This window comes from Ovis aries, chromosome X (genome assembly GCF_016772045.2).
Source record: "Ovis aries strain OAR_USU_Benz2616 breed Rambouillet chromosome X, ARS-UI_Ramb_v3.0, whole genome shotgun sequence".
Classification (NCBI taxonomy): Eukaryota; Metazoa; Chordata; class Mammalia; order Artiodactyla; family Bovidae; genus Ovis; species Ovis aries.
The window spans coordinates 22472164-22480604 of record NC_056080.1 but is presented as its reverse complement, the minus strand read 5'-3'; the positions used below and the strand labels follow the sequence as shown (position 1 = coordinate 22480604).

At 37.2% G+C, this 8441-nt stretch overlaps 1 non-coding gene across 1 annotated transcript; it reads left to right on the top strand.

Moving 5' to 3' along the window:
• The first annotated feature begins 780 nt into the window (after window positions 1-780).
• LOC114111796 (U6 spliceosomal RNA) lies at window positions 781-885 on the top strand. Its single transcript, XR_003587544.1, has one exon. It is a non-coding gene; the product is annotated as a U6 spliceosomal RNA (small nuclear RNA).
• The last annotated feature ends 7556 nt before the right edge of the window (window positions 886-8441 follow it).

Here is an 8441-nt window from a genome sequence, read left to right as displayed (position 1 = left end):
TAAAGCAAGAATGAGCAGGGACACTCTGGGCTGTGTCAGATTGTATCTCCTTATACTATGCCCAGAGCGAAAAGAGGCCATCTCTCCTCCCACTTGAAGTGAACAGTAAGATGTACTGCCTGAAGTTTTGCCCCTAGAAATACCTTCTGCCTTTAGCTGGTGCCAGCAAACTGCAAAAACCAGGCCTGTGCTTTGTCTCTGTTAACCAGTCATAGAGAACTCTTGGGAAGCCATAAATGTGGATTAAGTGAGAAATAAATTGATAGGATCAAGTACCATAGGAGTTTAAGACACCTCTCCAGGCAGTTTACTGGTGCCTTCTGACTAGCCTGGACTTAATCGTATATATAACATTATCATTTTCAAACAGAATACTGGTGTCATATCCAACTTTATGCTTCCATGGATTAGATAACATCTCGTTTCTAGTGGTCCTTTCAAGTGGCATATCTCACTCTCCTTTTGCCTTCCAGATGTCCTGTCCATGCTCTCGAATGAGTGAACCTACCCAGAAGCCAGAGAGCAAGGAAATCTATTGATCCAATCCCTCCCCAGGGCGCAGCAGAGGCGGAGAGGGTGGAGTGAATCTGCAAGGGCAATGGAAGATATCCAGCACAGCCCATAAATGGCATTGATGTCATTGGTGTGATTTTCTAAAACATTAAACCATTCTTGGTAAGGTTCCAAACAAAACAACACATACTCCTTTCAATTTACACAGTAGTTCCGTTCCTGGAAAATTCCAGGATATTAAAACTGCTCAAAAAATACTTTGAGTTATGCTCGCTTCAGCAGCAGTATACTAAGATTAGAATTATACAGAGAGGATAAGCATGGCCCCTGCACAGAATGACATGCACATTTGTGAAAGCATCTCATATTTTTAAAAGTAAATTTTAGAAAAAAGTACTTTAACTTTACATGTAAATGAGGTTAGGCTTAGGCTTGGATGACCACAGATAGGTTTTTCATACACATGGATGGCTAGAGGGACATTTGAAAATTATGTAAAACGGAGGAACATTCATCCCTGTACAAATGTCACAGACACTGAAGGACACATGACATTCTTGGCTCCTGCCCTCTAACTGCCAGGAGATCCCTGCCAGGGGATTCCTGTCAATCACTGTAACAACAAAAATAGCCCCATGTGTTTTCAAAGTATACCCTTGATGGCACTGCCCCCAGGGAGACCCACTCTCCTAAGGCGAAACATTCATCCTTACAGAAATTGAGTTTGATACTTCACCCTTTAGTGGCTGGGGGAAGACAACAAATAAAGAAATGACTTCTCGATTCATGGCTCCTTGTTCAGTGCAATATACAGAAGTCTCTGACCCAGCTACCAAACACTTGCTGCAATTTCTAGCAACATGGAATTGTGAACTTGAATTTTATGATTTGGTATAAATAAAAAGTAAGAAAATAAATGGATGCAAAGCTCAAACTTCACATGGAGCCAGGTAAAGTTTATAAATAACCACATTTATGTCACTTGAAATTAAACAATAACATTTTTCTACTTTTAACTTACATATATATTTTTTAAAATTTTGCTTCTTTTTTCAGCTGCACCATGGTGCATGTGGGGTCTTAGTTTCCCCATCAGGGATCTAACTTGCACCCTCTGCTTGGGAACATGGAGTCTTAACCCCTGGACCACCAGGTAAGTTCCTTAACTGACACATTTTAAGTAACACATACATGCTATATAAAATTACAAAATCTAGACACAAAAATAAAAAGTAAAAACATCATACTCTGTGGCAGACAGAATAATGGCCCTTCTCAAAGATGTCCATGACCTTATCCCTGGAACCATTTACATGGCAAAAGGGATTCTGCAGATGTGACTAAGTGAAGGATTTTTTTTAATCAGAGGATAATTGCTTTGCAATGTTGGTTGATTTCTGCTATACAACAACATGAATCAGCTATATGTGTACATAAATTCCCTCCCCGTTGAGCCTCCCTCCCACTCTACCCCGACCCATAAGTGAAAGATCTTGAGATGGAGAGATTACCCTGAATGATCCATGTGTGCTCAATGTAATCACAAGGATTCTTAGAAAAGGGAAGGAGGAGAATCAGAAGGCCTCATAAACCTATAAGAAATTAAGTTTGTATTGTTTTAAGCTACTAATTTGTGGTAATTTGTTTCAGAAATAAGAAGAAATTCATAAACACCCCCTGCCACCCGTCACAGAGATCCACCATTGTTAACACCTCAGCATCTGCACTTTAAGAGATTTTCCTACGCTATTATGTGTATGTGTGTGTGTGTACTTTTTCCAAGGATGTATCACAGTGTACATGCTATTTTATAACTTCCTTTTTTAAGTCAACAAACTCCATCTTTCCATTTCATCAAATACCTAAACCATATTAAAAATTTCCCAAGTAACATAAAAATGCCCTTATCAGTTGTTTTATCCAAATCATGATCTGTTCAAGGACCACCCACAGCACTTAATTTTTAGGTATCTTTTGTTATGATCTTGACTATTGAAGAGATGGTCCTACAGTTGTTCAGAGCAACCTGCCACCTTCTGGGTTTGTTTAGTTTCTCTATTTTGAACATCATTATTAAATCATGGGTTTTCACAGAATTCATTTGTTTCCATTAATCGCCACCATTAGTCTTTATAATGTTCTAAATGTTATGACTATGGCCAGTGGAACATAACCCCACTGATTTTTGAGAACATTATGGATTGTGAGCATAAAAGATATCCCTAGATTTCCTTGTACTTTCCCTGTCCCAGCCCTGGAATAAGCTCTTTCTCCAAAAGGACCTAGCATCCCTTTAAGGGGAATGGTCTTCAGAGGCACAACCTGAGCACGAGGGAGTGTTCATTAGTACTGAGGTGACATTGCTTTTAGGTCATTTTAATGGACAGAGCTAAAAAAAATATACATAATTGTGGCAGACAGACTTTATGGTGGCCACTATGATCCCTGTCTTCTGGTGTTCATACCTTTATGTACCTACCTTCTAAAAGTGGGAAGAACTATGACTTGCTTCTGGTCAGTAGTATGTGCCAAAGGTGAAAGGATGCACATGATCATATATATATACATATATGACTATAGTATGTATGACTAACACCAGTCTTGCAAGGATACTACCTCCCTTGCTGGTTTTAAAGAAGCCAGCTGCCATGTTGTGAGCTGCTTATGGAGAAGGCCACTTGGGTAAGCAACTAAGAGCAGACTTTGGCTGAGAGCCAGTAAGAAACTGAGGCCCTCAGTCCAGCAGCCTACAAAGAATGAAAGGCTGCCAACAAACACGTGAGGTTGGAAGCAGATGTGACCGCAGCGCTGGCTGACACCTCGATTGCAGCTTTTTAGTCCCTGAAGCAGGGCATATAACTAAGCTATGCCCAGACTCCTGACCCACAGAAAGTGTAACATAATAAATGTATCTTGCATTAAGCCTCTAAGTTGGTAGAAATATTGTTATGTACAATAGATAACTAGCACACTATTTAATCATGGATATACATGAATATTTTCAATTCCATTTTAATATTCCATGTTTTCCTCAATTTCTTGGATTTTATCCTAATATTTTTACCAATAATGGAACTGCTAGTCCTGTCCTCTGGAGGACTACACACTAAATTGTGAATGAAAAACTGAAAATGAGGGATCTCCTTTCCATTCTTCCTCTCTTCCAAAGGGAAAATTTATTCACTCATATTTTTTTTCTTATGGCCTTACTCATTAAGTAAACTAATACTTTTAACCTTGGGATTCCTTTAAATTGTTACTATAAATTGTAATATTTCCTGTAAATATAGTACTTTATGGTTTAAAACAAATTTGCTCATGTATAAGTTTCTATAATAAATTTTGGAATAGCATTCAATTAACAGCCATTTGATTTAGGTAAAATTATCATACAAATTATCTACTTCTCACTAACGATGTTTATTTCCCCAAACAAGGTATATCTACACTTCAAAAAAAAGGTTTTAACAATTAATACACTGTTTGATTCTTCATATTTTTAACTCACATATTAAATAAAAATTCAAAGTCCAAACTCTGAACAAATACTTACGATGAATAAAGAGGTCCCTAATCTAAACCAATCACTTCTTTCTTGGAATATTTAGTAACAAATATTTAATTCATAAAATTATACAACCACATTTATATTTCTATTATTTTTGCTCAAAAATTAAATGCTGTCAAATGTCTTCTCGAAATGATGTTATTTGTTGTTATTGTTCAGTTGCTCAGTCATGTCCAACTCTTTGCAACCCCATGGACTGCAGCACGCCAGCCTTCCCTGTCCTTCACTATCTCCTGGAATTTGTTCACTCATGTCCATTGAGTGGGTGATGCCATCTAACCATCTCATCCTCCGTTATCCCTTTCTCCTCTTGCCTTCAATCTTTCCCAGCATCAGGGTCTTTTCTAATGAAAAGCTCTTCTCATCAGGTGGCCAAAATATTGGAGTTTCAACTTCAGCATCAGTCCTTCCAATGAATATTCAGGGGTGATTTCCTTTAGGATTGACTGGTTGGATCTCCTTGCTGTCCAAGGGACTCTCAAGAGGCTTCTCCAGCACTACAGTTCAAAGGCGTCAATTCTTTGGTGCTCAGCCTTTTTTATTGTTCAGCTCTCACATCTGTGCATGACTATTGGAAAAACCATAGCTTTGACTTTACGACCTTGCAGGCAAAGTAATGTTTTTGCATTTTTTTTTTTAAATCTAGGTTTGTCATTGCTTTTCTTCCAAGGAGCAAATGTCTTTTGGATTCATTTTGAATACTTGTTGATTACTTTCAGGTTCAACACAATATGTTATAATATAATTCAGCCTGACAAAATAACATTTTCCAAAAGTACTATTTCCAGTAACAATTTCTCTGCTGAATAAAATTGACAGCAAATACTGTAAAATATCTCACAACCACTTGGCACACGGATCAATATTACTATAACATATTTTAAATAAAGCAGCAGTACTGGCTTTATAAAAGCTTGAGGAACAAGTTTCTCCTGACTAAAAATACCATACCCACCAAGAAAAAAATTGTTATTTAAATCAAAGACCTTTCTGGCACAGCTTCACATATTCCTTAAAGCACTCTTTTACATCATGAAATTTTTATCTGGATTAATAATGCACTGAAGAGGCTAAAGCTGAAACTCCAATACTTTGGCTACCTGATGTGAAGAACTGACTCCTTAGAAAAGACCCTGATGCTGGGAAAGATTGAAGGCAGGAGGAGAAGGAGATGACAGAAGATGAAATGGTTAGATGGCATCACCGACTCAATGGACACGAGTTTGAGCAAGGTCCAGGAGCTGGTGATGGACAGGGAAGCCTGGCGTGCAGTAGTCCCTGGGGTTGCAAAGAGTCAGACATGACTGAGCGACTGAACTGAACTAACTGAAGAGGCTAACCTTGAGAAAAGGGTATGGGTTTTATTTATCTCTGTTCCCTAGTATAGAAACTGGCATATTAACTTAATTAACGTTACATAAATGAATGGATAGTTGGGGGAAGGAAGGAAGGCAGGCAAATGATCTAATGACATGGCCTTAAGTGGCTTTAAGTTACTCTGAAATATATTTAAACACCTTAAAAGGAATAAAGAAATACAAAGCAAATAAGGACTGAAGGAAGCTAGCCAAAACCTTAGTGAAAGCTGCAGATTTCCATGAGCCAGTTAAATAAGGATTAATAGGCTATAAACCCAGAAATGAGGATTATGTGGTCTATAGATACAACTCTTACTCTGAAATTCTGGAATCCATGTTATTTTATCTATAAAAGGGGAATTAGTCTAGCCTTTGAGACCGCGATCTACAGCCCAGATCTCTCAACCTAGCCAGTGTCTGGCCAACAACAACCTCTGTCAAGTGACCATTATCACAAAAGAGCACAGGTTCAACTGGGGCAATACTGCCCTCTAGGGAGAATTTTGGAAGTTTGTGGGTATTTTTTCTTGACACATTGAAGTGAAGCTGCAAAACATTAATGATAAAGGAGATCTTGAAGGTCACAAGAGAAAAAAAAACACTAAGAAACTAAGAAATGAAAATCAGAATATCAGAAGACTTTGCATCAGCCAACAATTGATACCAGAAGACAGTGGAATGATATTTTCAAATTGAAATAGGGAAATTATTAGTAACGTAGGATTTTATACCTAGGTAAATTACCATTGTAAAGGCAAAATAGAGACATTTACAGACATACAAAGAAGTAATTTACCACTCACAGCCTTTCACTAAAAGAAACACTGTGGATGTACCAATTTCTGGTACCAGACAAAAAAAGAATAAGCCCACTACAATCTCTCTCTTCCACTTCAAACAACTAAAATTTCTGGGGGGAAAAAACAGAACACAACAAGCAACTACTTGAGAATCCTGAAAAGTAAGCAAAGGAGGTTAATTGAGAAAAGAACTAAAAACTTTAGGAAGTGACTCATACAGGGATGAGTTACCAAATTTTTACCTACATTCTGTCCCAACACTGATCAGAAGGAAAGCCTCTAGCAGAGCTACTGTAGACAGTACAAGGAGAAAAAAAAAAATCCAAGGAACCCCATAGTTTGGGCCAGAGGTCTGAGAAAATGTGCCCCCCGAAGCTGGAAAGTGTAGAAGGAATCACTTTAAAAATTCTCACCCATCAGAGGACTTCAACAGGATCCAGATTCTTACTTTAGGTTCAAAATATTCAGTATACAATCCAAAGGTACTTGACATACTAAGAATTAAGAAAATGTGACTAATTCCCAAGGGAAAAGACATTCAATGGTTGACAAATCCAAGATGATTCAGATGTTGAAACTGACAAAAACTTTAAAGCTGTTATAATTATGCTCTGTGAGGTAAACACACCCTTCAAATAAATAAAAAGATAGTTCGCAGCACAGTAAAAAGAAACTATAAAAACTAACCATTGGAAATTTTAGATGACAAAAATACAATATATGAAATTAATATATAAAATGAGGATTATATGGGATATATTCTTACTTTAAAGTTTTGGAATCCATATTGTTTTGTCTATAAAAAGGGGATTAGTTTGGCCTTTGAGCTCATGAGAAACTGGAGATCTATAGCCCAGATCTCACAACCCAGCCAGTCTCTGGCCAAACAGCAACCTCAATCAAATGAGAGAGCAATTACCTCAAAAGTGCTATGGGCTCAATGGGGGCAATACTGCCCTCTAGGGGTCATTTTGGAAGTTAGTGGGTGCTTTTTCTTTTTTTGATACATTGGCATCAAACTGTAAAACATCAGTGATATATATATATATATATATATATATATGGTAAGAGAATGATTGATTTTAAAGAACTGGTTAATGCAATAGTGTGTGTGTGCTCAGTCTCCTCTTTTCAACCCCATGGACTAAAAAACCTGCCAGGCTTCTGTCTATGGAATTTTCCAAGCAAGAATATTGAAGTGGGTTGCCATTTCCTCCTGACTCAGGGATTGAACCCATGTCTCCTGCACTGGCAGGTGGATTCTTTACCATCTGCACTGCCGGGGAAGCCCAATGTAATAGTGGAGGCTGCAAAAACCAAAATCTTCAGGGCACAAGAGGAGGCTGGAGACCCAAGAAAAATTGATGTCACAGTCTTGAGTCCAAAAGCAGTCTAGAAGCAGAATTCTTTCTCTTTAAGAGAGGGAAATCTTTTCTCTTGAGGCCTTCAACTAATCAAATAAAGCCCACCCACATAATAAAGGACAACCTACTTTATTCAAAGTCTGCTTATTTAAATGTTAACATATTTAAAAATATCTTCACAGCAACATCTAAACCAGTTTTTGACCAAACCCTGGGTACCATAACCTAGCCAAGTTGACACATAAAAGTAACCATTATGGATGGCAAAGGAAACAATTAGTGAGATTGATGATAGATTAACAGAAATTATCCAATCCAAAAAATGGAAAGAAAGAAAACTGAAGAAATTTAGCAGAACTTCAGAACTGTGAAAAAATACCAAAGAGTGTGTGTATACCACTTGTACCACTGGAGTCCCAGGAAAGCAGAAAGAGATTAGTACAGAAAAAATATTTGAAGAAATAATGGTTGAAAATTCTCCAGATTTGGAGAAAGACATAAATATATAAAGATAAGTAAAAACCCACAACAAGATAAACTCACCAACAAAAAATTCTGTTCATTCTTCTCTATTACACATAGAACATTTATAACGAATAATCATATATAAATGACAAATGAAGTCTCAACAAATTTCAAAGCATCAGTATTAGCCTTAACCCTGATGGAAAACAACTATAAAAATAAATTTTAAAAAATTTAGCCAATTATACCTCAATTAAGCTGAAAAAATGTTTAGAACTCTACAATGCTGCTAAATGACTCATAGGTTTAACAGTAAATCATGATTTGGCAAAGGATTCTTAGGTATGACACCAGAACCATGAGCAACAAAAGA